Source organism: Phasianus colchicus, chromosome 11 (assembly GCF_987193195.1).
Source record: "Phasianus colchicus chromosome 11, bPhaCol1.hap1.1, whole genome shotgun sequence".
Classification (NCBI taxonomy): domain Eukaryota; kingdom Metazoa; phylum Chordata; class Aves; order Galliformes; family Phasianidae; genus Phasianus; species Phasianus colchicus.
Window position 1 is genome coordinate 727,934 of NC_143446.1, and position 15,878 is coordinate 743,811.

The 15,878-nt window shown below is 37.5% G+C and overlaps 2 long non-coding RNA genes across 2 annotated transcripts in view; one reads left to right on the forward strand and one right to left on the reverse strand.

The window, feature by feature from the left end:
- Nucleotides 1-15,878, reverse strand: part of LOC149916338 (uncharacterized) — a 152,127-nt gene that overhangs the window by 120,291 nt on the left and 15,958 nt on the right. The window lies entirely within an intron of this gene.
- Nucleotides 1,223-9,332, forward strand: LOC149916344 (uncharacterized). Its single transcript, XR_016469964.1, has 2 exons — nucleotides 1,223-1,312; nucleotides 8,474-9,332. It is a non-coding gene; the product is annotated as an uncharacterized LOC149916344 (long non-coding RNA).

Below are 15,878 nucleotides of genomic sequence, written 5' to 3' on the forward strand. Positions count from 1 at the left end.
AGACGGCCGTCCTCGAGCTCCGCCCTCACCTCCTTCGACCAATAGGAGCTATCCGTGGTGCTGCCCCTCCGCCTTCCCGGCAGGCTCGGTTGGCTCGCAGCTGCCGAGCAACGGGCGCGGGGCTGCGGGTGGGGCCGCTGAGGGCGGTGGCCGGGTGAGGCCCCGCTGCGGGCCGGGGTTGGTGCCGCGGGATTGTGCCCGGGGCTCCTCGTTCGGGAGCTTTCGCCTCATAGATGGACGTTTTTTGTTCCCCTCCCCTTTTTCCCTCTCGGCTCAGCCATCAGGAGGATGCAAATATCTCCCGCACTCACAAAGCTGTAATCTCGGCTTGCAGAAATGATAACTGGTATGTGAAGATGTTTCTAATTTTTTTGTTTCTTCACTTGTTTGTGAACCTAGGGTAGGGAGAAAGAACGGAAGTAACCTGCAGTGAGATTCTATCACTTTTGTAACTCCTTAAGCATAGTCAAGAATGTATGTTTGTGAACTACTTTATTAAGATAGTCCTGGTGGAGTATACTTTATATCACTGGGAGTCCAGGATTTTCTGAACAGTTCTTAAGTCAGAGTCTAGCGATAGCAAAGTTGAATTACATGTACACTGTACAGTTAGGTTGTTGGTAATAAGCAGAGCTTGTGCATCTCAACAGCTGCAGCTATACAAGCTATACATTTGTCAAGTAAGCTCAGTATGAGTGGAGTATCAGCTTTATTAATTCAAGTCATTCTCATAATCTTATCCATACATAATGTTTGTGTTCTTAATACCTTAACCAAGTGAGTGAAAAGTTTCCAGCTAATCTGTTTAGCTTCCAGGCAAGTGATTCCACATGTTAAATTTGCTGCTTCCTCCTTTCTCCCATTCCCTGGTCTCTTAGGTCAGTGTTCGTTCTCTTATGTCCTCTATTAAGGAATAGGTTTAGTTCTGCTACATATTAATGCCATGCCTACAGATAAATTATCCTTACATCTCAAACTGAATAGCTGCTGCTTGACATTTTTTTTTTCCTTCTAGGCTAGGAAGTCTCTGTATGGCAGTTAGCACATCAATTCATAATTCTATCACTGGCAGTAAAAAGACTTGGTGTTACTTTAATCTCCTTACATTAACACCAGGTGTGAAAGATGATTAGTGGAATACAGGTTTAATTAAATCCTTGTAAAAGATGTTGCTATCTAACTGTGTCTGTAACATAGCACCCTGACCTGCATATAGCAGAATTTCAGTAGTCCTTGCTTATGTGTCTGCACAAGTTTGTTCAAAAGATAGATGCTTCTTTTCTACTTTGTAAGAGAAGTTTACTGGAACTGTGTAAGTATGGGTTTGAAACTTGTATTACTTTATTTTTTGCAAAACATATGAAATTTTATTATATTATTAATATAATAACATAGTTGTGCCTTGTTGTGCCTCATTCCAACAAGTCATGTTTTTGGGAACAAGATACACTGAGATGTGCTTTGCCAGTATTCTGATTGTTATTGTTCTAGAAGAAGGACTGAATTGTAGGCCAGTGGTGAATGTGGGCTATGATGGAATAGTTGAAAGTAATTATTTTACAAAGCAGATGTAAAAAAAAAAAAAAAGAAATCTATCTAGTTCTGATATGTTTTCATTGAAAAATCCTATAGGAACAGGAATTACTATTGTAATTACTGCTAGATTCAAAGAAGTCAGCTCAGTAGTCCTAAGCTCAAGAAGCCTGTGGGCTGCTCCTGAAGCAGAGTGCTGGAGCTCTCTCAGGTGTTACAGAGCCACAAGGCCCTTGTGGGTTTCCTGTGTTTTTTAGCTCTTGTCTTCTCATCATCTTGTTGGATAGGTTGCTGAGAGGCTCACTGAGTGATAAGTCAAATCGTAAGTCATTTTATAAAAAATTTTTGAGGGATATATTTTGAGAAGAACAAAATGTGGCTAAGGTTAATGTAACGCATTAAAACTCTCTGAAAGGGTAGATAACAGCAGGACAAGGGGAAATGGTTTTAAGCTGAAGGAGGGAAGATTTAAGTTGGATGTCAGGGGGAAGTTCTTTACAGAGAGAGTGGTGAGGTGCTGGAACAGGCTGCTCAGAGAGGCTGTGGATGCCCCGTCGCTAGAGGTGTTCAAGGCCAGATTGGATGGGGCCCTGGGCAGCCTGGTCTAGCACTGAATGTGGAGGTTGGTGGCCCTGCATTGGCAGGGGGTTGGAGATTCATGATCCTTGAGGTCCCTTCCAACCCTGGCCATTCTGTGATTCTGTGAAAACCAACTGTGCAGTTGAATAGGAAGGGAGGGTGTAGACAGTAGAATTAAATGAGAAATTGCAGAATGAAATTGTGAGAATATTTTCTTGTAGAGTTTTTGTTTGAAAGTTGCTTTTTTTTTTGTATAGTTGGTTTTTCTTTAAGACTGGCAAGAAAAACAATTGTCTGCATCAGAGATTAAGGAAAGAAATCTAAATCTTTTGTGATGAACTTTCATGGCAAGTATTGTATTTGCTATAGTAGAAAACTGCATGCTGGGACTTGGATGAAATAATCTTGCTACAATATGTGTGAATAATTAGTGGGTTCTTTTGGTTCAGCTGCCAGAGAAAATAATTGTTTTGAATGGAGTTGAATTTAGGATTTTTTCTTACTCAGAACAAAAGCACAAACCATTTTAATTTTGCTTGATGCATAAGGTTTCAATTCAAGCAAATGTAACCAAAGGGAAATTAAAGGCTTGATTAGCAAGCCCACTCATGGTGGTGGTGTCAGCCCCTTTTTTCTGCTTCTAGCTCTGAGTCTGTGTCATTTAGTGGGATGAAACAGACTGAGGTTCAGATAAACCTTCTCAAGCAGCGAATTAAATCAGTCTCTTGGGTGATTTTTTTCACTATCAGACAGACACATTTGTCTGATAGTTTAGTGCTCAGCCTTTCTCCTGGCTTGAGCTTGCTGTTTGAAACATACCTACACAATGAAAAGTAAAGAAATGAGAATGACTCTTCATCCCAAGGGCTGGGGTTGCACAAACAAGCTCCATTCCCTGTTTATTTGTCATTTGAGGTTGAGGTTGTTGCACCTCAGAAGTGCTCCTTTTTATTTTCAGCCCTAGCATTTATCTTGGAAGTAAGAAGCTTATGTTGTTCCCAGGCAGAGCAGAGAGTTGAGCCTGTAGATCTGGATCCCACTCCTTTGCTTGGAGTTCCTATGGTTGCCCTCAGATGTTTGGAGTACAAGGGAGCTGTGTTTGCACTGAATCCTGTTTTCTTTTTTTTGTGGATTTTTCTCATGGTGTGACTTGGGGCATTCAGATGGCCTCAGATGTTTCTTGCTTTATCCTCCTGACAACTCTAAGATAATATTATTCTTTTCAGTGCTTCTTTTCAAAATGAGAAATTAAGATGTGGAGAACAAGTAATTTCCCTAGGGCCATGTAAGACTACCTGTGAGGCTATTATGAAGTTATCTGAATGTTTGCTGCAGCTGATAGTGCTACCTTGAAGTAGAGATCAGGCTGTGCTGGGTCTCACAGCCCATTTGCTCTCCAGAACTGGTTGAGCTCCTAGCAGAAATATGCCTCCCGAGACCTTTTCCCCAAACAGGAGGTAGAGAGCCTTGTGTCTGAGCCACATGTGAATCATTAGGTTTTCATTCAAACATTGGAGTCTGGGAAAAAATGTGAATGGGCCATGGAAACCCGTGGGTCCAGGATTTATCCCTGTGGTACTGACTCTTAAACTCTAGGCACCTGCACTGATCACCACACAATGAAAGCAAACGAGAGGTAGTGTGTTATTGTTGATGCTAGCTCGTGTACTTGCATTAACCCTAATCATAGGCTCACTTAACAGTATAAGTCAGTCACGCTTCTGATTTCCTAAGGAAGCATAAAATATGCTAGAGCTGGGGCGTTTTCTTTGTTTTTGCATGTAATATCTGTCTTCTTCTGTAACGCAATATGGGTATGCTTCTTATTTCAGACTTGTGAATAAAGGCTTTCTTGTAATTTTTGTGGGTTGTTGTTTTTTTTGTTTTTTTTTTTTTTTGAAAATGCATCTGCCACTAACCAAATGTGATCCTTTAAAGCTCTGCTTACCATTTGGAAACTCAAAAACAGAAAGCTGCCTGAGAAGACAAATTGATGCATAAACCTGGTGTTCACACTGATTCTTTCCAACCCTAAGCATAATTTACAAGTTTGTTCCTGTTGTAGTGTCTTTCTAATTAGAAATAACCAAAGGATTCAGATAACGTAATTGTAATTATTTACCTATGTAGTGGTGGCATTTGCAACAGTAAGTTTTTTCGGAATCTCACCAAGTATCACAAAAAGGGAAAATTATCATTAACTACTACTACTATAGTACTACTATCATTCTAAATATTTAGGGAGCAAGGAAGGAAGTTAATAAGTTAAAGATGTTGGCCCATGTTCAGTCTCTTTGTAATCACTCATTCAAGTCCATTCTTGTGGTATCTCTGCCACCTAGATTTTTTAGAATTAAGTTGGAGTTTCATCACTGTAGCGTTGACAGCAGGATGGATTTCTCTAATGGTAGAATATCAAATGACAAGATGAGTTTCTGTAGTCAAAATTTCAGTGGTGATGCATGCCAGCAACGTTTTGTTGCAACGTTCTTAAAAGAAGAAATCTTTTACAGCGTGCAAGTTCTTTAAGATATGGTGATGCATTGTGGTTTAACCCAGCAGATCACTGAGCGTCACGTGGCTGTTCATTCACTGCCCCCATCTCAGTGAGATGGAGAGGAGAAATGAGGGAAAAAATGAGAGAGAGAAAAAGAAAAGCATAATAATTATGGCATGTATATCTACATATACACACACATACTTGTAATCTAGATTTATAACAACGGATGCACAAGCAATTGCTCATCTCCTCTTGAGGTCTTGAAACAGTAAACGTTCGGTGCAGAAAGTCTATACCAAATTAACTTGAAAAACTGATGCTTTCCAGCTTCAGGTGAGACAGTTATTCATTGATCTTTTGTACATTTCAAGTGTGCAAAAACTCACCTCTGGAAGACTGATATTTGTAGATAAAATTGATATGGCTTGCTGGGCTCTGTTAGTGGCTCTTAGATGTAGTAAATTTGATGTTGTTAATGATCTTCTGCATATGGAAGTTCTACTTCTGCTGAATTTACCTGTCATTAACAGCTTGCTGCATTGTGAAATCATTAAATAGCAGCCTTTAACATATTTAACTCTGGTTTTTGAAAAGCTGAACTTCCTAATTGGGACTCATACATGTATGAACCCTTGGTGTCTGGTGCTGACTTGAGAATAAAACTTCAGTTATTACTTTCAGGGCCTGCCTTACAGCATAAGATCACATGGCAGTGCCTTCTGCTTTCAGTATTTTACCAGTGCTGTGGTACAACTGGGTCTGGTTAATACCTGTTCAGATACAAGACAGAGTAAGGAAAATGTGTTTATTATTTCAGATCAGCCCTTTTTTACAAGGCATCGATTGGTTACTTGGTGGTGAATGTTGGGTTCTATTGCAGATGTGATGCCATCCATGCAGTAATGGATGGAAATACATTAAAGGAGCAGCATAACAATTTATTTCACAGGGCAAAGGTCAAGAGAGTGCTGATTCCATATTACAAATCTAACAAAAGTGAAGTGGCAGAAGCATTCTTTGAAGGCTTAAGCAGATGAGGGATGTTCAGTTTTCTGTTACAAAACCTAAATCAGAGAGCATTGAAATCTGTTGAATTTTGGAATAGTTGAGAGTAAGAATGTGAATTCTGTTTGTAACAGAAAAAAACTTGTTCTCATTCCATCCCTCTACTACTCGCATCTGCTCCACATGTCGAAGTAGGAAAAGAGTCATTTGTTGCTCCGTTAATTGCAAAACTGTATTTGTCAGACACCAATTCTGAATCAGCTCTCATACCTGTTACCGTGCTTTCAATAACAAGACTGCAGTTGGGGTTGGTTTGTAGGGAGGCTAGATGAATTGAAAGGGAGTGGATTGGGATAGTATAGCTGCTGGACAGAAACACCTATTTTAAAAGATGATCATCCTATGAAGTATGCCAGTTTTCCCACCTTGTGTATGTGACCTGAGGAGCTATGTTAAGATAAGCTTAAGATAATGGCAGGACAAGGGGAAATGGCTTTAAGTTGAGGGAGGGAGGATTTAGGTTGAGTATCAGGGGAAGTTCTTTACAGAGTGAATGGTGAGGTGCTGGAACAGGCTGCCCAGAGAGGCTGTGGACACCCCTCTTCCTGGAGGTGTTCAAGGCCAGTTGGATGAGGTCCTGGGCAGCCTGGTCTAATATTTAATAGGGAGGTTGGTGGCCCTGCATATGGTGGAGGGGTTGGAGCTTCATGATCTTTGAGGGTCCCTTCCAACCCAAGCCATTCTATGATTTTCTGATTCTAAGCTCAAATGCTAGTGTCTTGGGAATCAAAGCAGAGTTTCTCTTTGCCATCCCTATTTACAGTTGCTTAACTAGGATCTGTAGTATCAGAAAGAAACCTGGGATATAATTGGAGTAAATGCAATTAAATTCTTCTGTAAAATAGTCAATTTAAAACCCTTTATGTCTGGAGCGATCATGGAAAGAGTGACATAAAATGATTATTTAACGGATGTATTTGGGATCTCTGCTTGATTACTATAAAAAGATTCCTTCATAAGACATTGTATGGAGTTGGCTGACATTTGCTGAAATACTCCTGTTGAAACTTTCTGGTGTGGAATATTGCTTCCAGTATTTCATCATACCTTTAAAAACTTATGAAGTTTCAATCTACAAGTTTTGGACTCCTTCATAGTGCTTTTCTGTAGCCATTTGAAGTATTACTTCTGCCTTTCAGTCTTGCACTGAGACTTCGTTTGGTGGTCTCATTCTCTACTGATCTAATTTTCTCATTTGTTTCCTTTGATATTATAGTGCTTATCATTGATTGTGTCTGTTAGTATCTCTGAAATTCTATAGAAAGATGGCTATTGCTTTCCTTTTAGCAAGTTGCTGCAGCTACTTCAAGCCGACAAATAAAAGTTTGCTTTCTCCAAAAACCTCAGTAGCCACTGCTTTGCTTTTTTGATACAGATCAAACTAGAAAGTTTATCATTATTGTCTTGAGGATTGTGTACTTGAAAGAGAAGGGCTTGTGGACTTAAAAGCTTCTTTTTGCCACAAGTGTTGTGTTTAATAGAAGATGTTATGGTGGACTGCATGTCTTGCTTTACTGAATTCACTAAGTAGGGAACCGGTTCTCTGGGTGTCTTTGTTCCACTTTGGGATAATGTTGCCTGAAGATCATAACTGTGAAATACACCTCAAGTTCTTCACTAAACTCCAGTTTTATACAGACTTCAGGAGAGAGAACGTAATTGCTAATAGAACAAGTTAAACGTGCTTAAAAAGCTCTCTGTGTGTTTTTTGTTGCTGTGGTTTGTTTGTTTGTGGAAAATACTCTTCCTTTATTTAATTCTGGAATTTTCCCAAGAAATTATTGGAAGTTGTCATATAAGAAGAGTAATAAAGAGCATATTCTAGGAACTTGTTTCACAGATTGTACCAGTTACCCCCAAGAATATGCTGCTCCACTAGCATATGTTTTATAACTTTCATAGAGTAATTTTCAAGATGGTAATGTGGAGTTTACACTTCTGTGAACCTGTTAGCTATATTTTCCAGCTCTTAACTCTCTTGCCAAAGCAGCATTTGTTTCATGCAGATTTTTGCATCAGGCTTCCAACTTCTTCCTCAGGCTAGATGTTGGCCTAGTGCAAGTGGAGCTGAGAACATACAATGATGAGAGAATGGAGTGGTGTTCCCACTGATGTTTAACGACTCGTAGTTGCAGCATTGTGATCAGACTGTATTGTGTTAGTGTGCATGTGAGTCTAGGATTTACAGCCTTCTGCAGCTCTGCATGTAGTCTCTTCAGTTTTTTGTGATGGCTATTGTCTCCGAACATATGGAGATCTACAGATGATAATTGTCCTCTTGCGTATGAAGTTAGAGACTCCCTCTACTGTGTAGAACAAATTAAACATTTGCTAGTTAACATGAGAGGGTTTTTTATGTTAAAAAATTCTTTTTATATTTATAAAAAATAGAAACATAATGCACTCCTAAACAAATTCTCAGAAGATAACCATTAAGAAAGATAATGAAAATGCTTGACTGAGATTGCATATGTGTTAATGCTAATATCAGACAATGAAAAAAAAATCAAACCTTATGTCCACATCCTGCTCATAATATTCAACATATACAGCTGAGATGATTTATGGAAGACTGTCTCAAACTTGTCTATTAGACATTTTACTGGAAATTTTTTAATGTAGTAAAGGACCAGTGATTACTTGAGAATGACTATTCTTCAGTAAGTCTTGTCTCACAGGAGACTTGTTAACAGGCTTGGAGCTTGTTATTATCTTCAAGAGAACATAGCAAGGAATTAAATAACAAAGCTACAAAGCCCATCGTTTTGAACAGATTGATGCTTTTGTTTTCTGTAGCAGAAACGTTACGTATAGAAGAAAACAGCACTTCCAAAGAGCATCGCTTTTCTGAGGACTCTATGGATTCTGCACTTAATTCAGTAAATCTGTCAAGCCCAGCCCGTCGAAATTCCACTGAATATCGTACTTCGGGGAGTGCAGCATATTACAGGAATTCCTTTCAGCCAGTGACTGCTACCTCAAATTCAGCCCCGATCCTGCGCCGGCTGTCATTGAGCTCTGCTGGGAACAGCAGTTACTATGAAGTCAGTAGGAATCGAATACAGAGGAGGATTGAAGGTATGCCTGAACTTTCCAAAGTATGTAACAGCTTTTATGAACATGCAAAGTCCGTGAGTTATGAACAAAGAAGTTCTTTGCCACAGAAAATACGTTACATATGGAGTGAGATGTTGTGCTGTTGCCAAGCACATCAGGCTTGCTAATGTAACTTCAAATGCAGAACTTAAGCGTGCTAGAACTAATACCATGGTACAAGCCAGAGGAGTCTTGTCTGCTGCTCTTTCCTCTCACTGCTGTCGTGGACCCTGCAACAGGCTGGATTGGACAGTGCTGGTTAAACACAGCTTGTTTCCTGAGCATTTTATCAATTATTTCTGTATTGCTGATATACAGATATACGGTTTTTTCCTGTTCCTCTGCACAGTTGAATTTCCATTTGCCACTTTCCCAGATACTGGCATCTTGGGACCTGGGAACCAAACACAAGTCAAACTAATCCCTCTAGGTATGTCATAATGCTGGTTTTTATGTTGCTGTAATTATCTGCAGTTGTATAGAGTATTTAAGACAAATGGAACTGTTTGGTACATGAAAGAAAATAAAACATCCTTTATTTTAATATATGACAAAGAATGAATAATAAAAGCCTATTGTTAAGAATGTCATATGTAAAATGAAATTTGTTAGTCCTGAATAGACTAGTGATACTTCTTCTTTTCACAATACTCTTATGCTGAAAGCTGCAAGTTCCACAGCTGGACCAGATCTGAATTCACTTAAAAGGGAACCTACAAGAATATTGAATAAGGGGGTGGTGGTGGTTTACCAAAGCAAATGGTGATGTGGCAAGTTCTGTGATTGACTTATGGTTCCAGTCTGCACAGATACAAAGCTCCAAGGCCAAAATTTTGCTAGAAGAAGTGAAGTCAATCACATTCTCTTCTCATGAATACTATTTACATTTTGTAAAAACAATTGAGAAGCAAAAACATCTGTGAACTGATCGGTGAACTGTCACCCAGTCATAACAACATTCACACAGTATTACATAATCTTGTATACACCTAAAATACATTGGGAATTTCCCTCAAGAAGCATTGATCAGTTTTTATCTTTCTGCCATTCAACAAGACCTGGACAGGGTGGAAAGGGAGAGAAGAAACCTTATGAGGTTCAACAAGGGCAAGTGCAGAGTCCTACATCTGGGGAAGAGTAACTGCATGTATCAGTACAGGTTAGGGTCTGACTTGCTGGAAAGAAGCACTGCAGAGAAAGGCCTGGGTGTCCCTGTAGGCAGCAGGGTGACCACAAACCAGCAATGTGGCCTTGTGGTCAAGAAGGCCAATGGTATCCTGGGATGCATTAAAAAGAATGTGGTCAGCAGGTTGAGTGAGGTGATCTCCCCTCTCTTCTCTACCTTGGTGAGGCCACATGTTAGACTCAATGACTTGCAGAGATTCTTTCCAACCACTGCAGTTCCCCCTTGAGAAAATGTCTTTCTCCAATTTTTCAGTTTAAAAGGAAATTACATCCTAATTCAAAAAGTCTTGTTTATTTTTCGGAAGAGACAGATCTCTTGGTAAATAATGACAGAACAGTCTGTCTGAGCTTTCATAATACCTTTACTGAAGAACTGATTAGAATTTCTCCAACACATACATATGAGAGTTTACCTGATAAGAAACATCTAGAATGACCACAAATCCATTTCCTATCTTCTGAAAGCAAAGTATTATTTACTAACCAGCTAACTGCAGGAGAAGACTCTTAACAGAATAGAAATTTATGTTCTTAACATGCTCCTTTTTGAAGAAAATGGTAGAAAAGAAAGAAGTGAGGAATAGAGGATACTTAAACCAACCTGGATCCACTAGAAAACTTCAAAGTAGGGACAGTTACAAAAGCTCAGCTATTCCATTGAGGGAGTAAGCACAAAAAGAAAGACTGAAGCCTTTAGCTAGCAGTTTGTCAGAAAACAGTCTTAAATATGCGCAAGGGTGGAAAGAGACTTCCTATTTCCTTAAATGCAAGCAGATTGAAACAGTTTCTTTTGATTTCTGTATCTATGATTTTCATAAGCAGTTACAAGAACGGTGTTCTCAGATTGGATATTATGAGTAAATGCTTGTGTTGCATTTAAGGAAATAATAAACAGCAACTATTTCTCATCCAAGAAAAAGACAAACACGTAAACTGAATGAGCAGCTTATATACATATATCCCCTAGATATCTGCAGCACTCCCATGGTGTTGGCAGAAATGGCAGAGAATTTATAGAGATGCATACCTCCTCAAGCAGAAAGCAGAGGTTACTAAGGCACACTACCCCAGGTATCACCAATAGCAGTAGAAGCTTGTGCTTAGGCAACTCAAGTACACCTTTCACCCCCCACACGAATATTAAACATTACCATCATAGCATCCCCCCCCCCCCTTTTTTTTTTCTTTCTTTCCTTTTAAATTGTCTTTATCTCAGGCCCACGAGATGCATGGAAATCACATTTGGATTTTCCAGTCATGAGTAAAAACAGATTTTTAGAAACATTTTTGTGCTGTTGTTTTTGTTTATAAACTAAATAAAAAAGAAATTAATTCACAATTGTCTCCATTGATTATTGATATTTAAGTTTTGAATTGAAATCTGCTTTTTCCCATTCTGGGCATGCAAAGTAGTATAACACTGTCTTGTCCATGCAATTTACTATGTAAAGAGTAAACGTTTTGCCTGGTAAACTGGCCACAACTCACTGTATTTTTTGCTATCCAACAATTTGTCTACAGTAACTTCGAGTTTCCCATTCCAAGTCCTTCATATGATATCTCCTTTTTCTCCCAAGTAGTAATAAGGGTCAGAAATACTACTTTCATTTTTCAGAATTTTAGTAATAGTATTTAGTATTTAGATTGTTCCCTAGGGAAGGGATGATTGAACAGGAAACAGCACAACACCTGTATTTTATAGCCTTTGTTCCTTGGTTACTTTTTTGATTAAGATAACTATATACATACTATAATATGGAAGGGGGGTGAAGGGGGAGGAGGGAATTATTTTTCCCCAACCATGTATTTTTTGTAAATGCTGTAACATTTTTGCTCTTTCACGTTTTCCCTCCTGCCCTCAGACTCATTTTTGCTGACAACCCTGTGCTCTCAAAGCCATGTTCTAGGCTAATATTATAAAAGGGAAGCTCTCTATAGGTGCCAGTTGCTTCTCTTTTCTTATCATCAATTTTTAGTTAGTTTTAGCATCATAATAGAGAAGAATTATTTTCCTGACTTGCCACCAACCACTTCTCACTTCTGACACTCTACCAAACTGATGGATGTTCTACATAAAGCAACACTTTCCTTCTTCCCTTTTGATTTAGTAGATTTTTTTTTATTTGAATGTTTGTTTCAGTCTACATATTGAAATAGGTTTTACTGGGCACCTTTACTTCTCAAACTTTCTGCATTCAGGTTTGTAAAGAAAGGCAGACTTTTCTTCTCCAAGATCAGACAGACAGCACATTCTTTGGCCAACAAATTCTTGTTTCTTAACAATACTGACATTTTGCTCTGCCAAGCATTTAAAACTGCATTCCTTTTAGAGACCTTCTCTTCATTACAGTCTATATGTAACTGTGATACATATTTTCTCTGTATTTGGGAAAACCTAATAACAGATACAATTTACCACCAAAAATATTTGCAGTCATGACTTCATCATAGACTTTTTCCTACTTTTCCAGTACTTGTTTGATACTTTCTTTTTCTAGTAAGCAAAAATTCTAAGCCCTTGTCCTCCAGTAACTGTCTTTCATTTTCTGATACATTCAAAGATAACCTTTGGAGGCATGCCTTTTTCTGGGAAGCCAAGTTCTAACAGCAGAAAAAAATTTCAAAGGCTGTATGGAGAGCATCAACTACAATGGCAATAATATCACTGACCTTGCTAGAAGGAAGAAATTGGAACCTTCTAATGTGGTAAGAACATAACTGTATCATCATCTAAACTTCTGCTTCTCCTTCTAAGGAAAGTTTGTGAGTGTGTGTGACAGATGTTCTGAAATCATATAATATATAAAACAAAGTTTGTCACATGCCTAAAGATTTCATTATACATACTTTTATGATTTTTGTTTGTTTGTTTGTTTGTTTGTTTTTAATATCTGGGAACCTGTTTCTGCTGGGATTTAAGTTTCAGCTTTACAGAATTAGCCTTCAGCATCAGATGAATGCTTTTTAAAAGAAAACCAGTAGATCAGTATATACATTTTTGCTTTCATCTTATAGTAACCCAAAACTAGGATAGACAATATTTATTGTTAAATCAATTGCAGTGTGTCAAGGATCTAAATCCTGTTATCTTCCATCCCCACAGAGCAAGTTGCGTGGGTGTGCAAAATCATTAGAAAGGGATGGCTCAGAGCCATTTTATGGGAGCTCCGTAAAGCATCAAGATACTAAACTTTGAAACTGTTATTTAGCTTATTAACATTACAGGGATTATTAACATTACATTCTATTTTTTTTCTCTCCAAAGCATTCATAGTTGCTTTCATGTTTAAACTTGTGTCTTTCTGTAAGGGTTGATCAGGAAATCACTTTAATTTCTGTATTTTTAAGAATCTAGGCGTTCCTAAAATAGTTGGTGGATTACATGAGCAATGTGGGTAGGAAATAAATGTATTATTACCCTGAATTTGAGATAGATCTGTTCAAGGCTTCCTTCTGTACAGTACTGCAGCCTTCACAAAGCCCTGCTCACAGTAGGTATAGTTTGATTACTGCTTTTTTTCTTTATGTATTTTGCATAGTACATAACAGTAATGAAGAATAAGATAGAAGATAAACATGTACAGTAGAAATAAAGTGCAGTGATTCTTCTTGGACAGATGTGCAACTTCTGAGATGTCTGTAGGACAAATTCCAGCTTTTGAAAAGCATAGCACAGCTAACAGTTCTGTAGAGTGTCTATAAACTCCTCTTTCTGGTTTATTTGGATGTGAATTTTCTGTTTGCTTGTTTTGTTTGTTAGTTGATTACATTCTGTTGCCTGTGACATTAAAGCAAAATCTACATATGTAGATTTGGTAGTGTTAGAGGTTTACCACTAAACTGTGGCATGCTAGTTTAATCTGATGATTCACTTCTGAGAATATAGAAACAGAAGTGAACTTTGCTTTCAGATGAATTATTTAAATTTCTTCCGCTCTTCAAAAACAGAATCAGTTTCACTTATGAAATCAACATGGATGTTTATGTTTCTTACAAAAAAACTTTTATTCTTCTAGTTTTGAACCTGATTTAGCATGAAAAATACTAAGCTGAAACTACTATTCTTGTTAACCACGTTTATGTTAATGGCACTTAAGCAATCCAACCAGGATCAAAGCTCCATTGTAGGAACTGTGCAGATGCATAGCAGTAGACATATCCTGCCCCAAAGAAAAAGCAAAAATAAGTAACGTAATGAAATGGAACACAAAGTAATTGGTAAAGTTATAAGAAGCATCATAGGGGGAAAAAAAAAAATAGATGGACAAAGAATAAAAAAGAGGTTTGAGACAAAAATAAAAATGTTCTTACTGTCAGATTTCAGAAGTTGTACAAGGAAAAGGAGTAAAAAATTAAATTTATACAACGAGGATGTCCAGAAAATCTAAGAAGTTAATCTTGATTTTACATTGAACAAAAATAGAATGAATAAAAATCCTTAGGTCTCACAAATACGTATGTTATGATCATAAATGCACCATTAAGAGTCTTTCAACATCTTCTTCAGCAATTTATTCATTTTATCTTTAGAGGGTAACAATGTGGAGCAAAAAAGTTTTGCAGTCCTCTGTGATAGAACAAGTGGCAGCAAACCTTTGAGGAGAAAGAGTAAGATGGATGGCCTTAAACAGTTTTTGCTTTTATTAATGGAGCCTGATTTGTTTTCACAGAAATGAGGCAAATAATAAACATACACAAAAAGGAGAGTAGGAGATAGAAGGACAACAAGAAAAAAAAAATGGAGTGTCAAATTTTCTCCCAAATGGACTTGCAAGAGTTGACAGTGACTTACTAGAGCATTAATTTCTTCTTTACAGCTTTATTCAGGTCTAAGGCAGAAAAAAAGAACATGCACACGAGTCTTCCAATCCATATTTTCTATGTTATTTAAAGTAATAAGGTTATGTATGGTATTTTATGTTGGTTTCATTTACATGTACAGGTACTAAAATCTAACAAGTTTCTCAAAACCTGTAACAGAAAAATGCTGAGAAGAATCAAATTTATTGCTCTCTCTCTTCACATACATTGGGCTTATGATCCTCCCACTTCAGTGGCTGCTCTTCCATGTATTACTGAGTGCAATCATGTACAAATATAAGATAAACATTTTCTTTAAAGTATTTATAGTATGTTGCGCTCAAATAAATATTTGAGAAAAATAAAGAAATAACCTGACAGCTATTAATCAGAGTTTTATTGCCTTTAATATATGATCCATCCTGATATAGCAATTATTGTTGTTTTAGTAAATGCATTACCTCACTTTTACAGGTTTATTTTCAGCCAGTATCTCAATTAAATGGGAAAAGTTTTAAGACCTGGCAGTATTACGACAAAGGATAACATCTCAAAGCAAAATTGATTTATAAAATGTAAATTTGAAGGTAATTTGCAAGATAAGTATCATAATGCAAAGTTCTAACTGCCCAAATAAAGATATTTTCACAATTTCCCTTCCAATGTGTTACAAGTAATTCTTCTATATGAGCAATAATTTCTGTATAAATGCACATATTTCAGTATAAATACATGCTACATGTTTTATTTGCATGTCTCACTGCCCACAGAGCTATTCAGTAAATTATTCTGAATCTATACAAATGAATCTCTTACTCTTTGAAAAACAGGGATTCTTTTACAGAAACAAGCTGCAGGTTAGTTCTAACTTTTAGCTAGATCTAGTGACCAATCTGTATCCAATGGGCTTTTTTTAAAAGAGGGATTCTCTTGTGAAGTACAGTGATAGTGGGAACTGATAATTCAGTTCAGATTAATCTAAATGGTTCAGCAGGGAAAATACAGTTTTGGATAGCAGAGAAATTGGAATTATGTGTTACTTCCTCAAGAAAACTTTTCTGCGGTTAGAGTGTTCATGGTAAATGAGCTCACTTATTTTTTAAAAAAATAATAATAATAA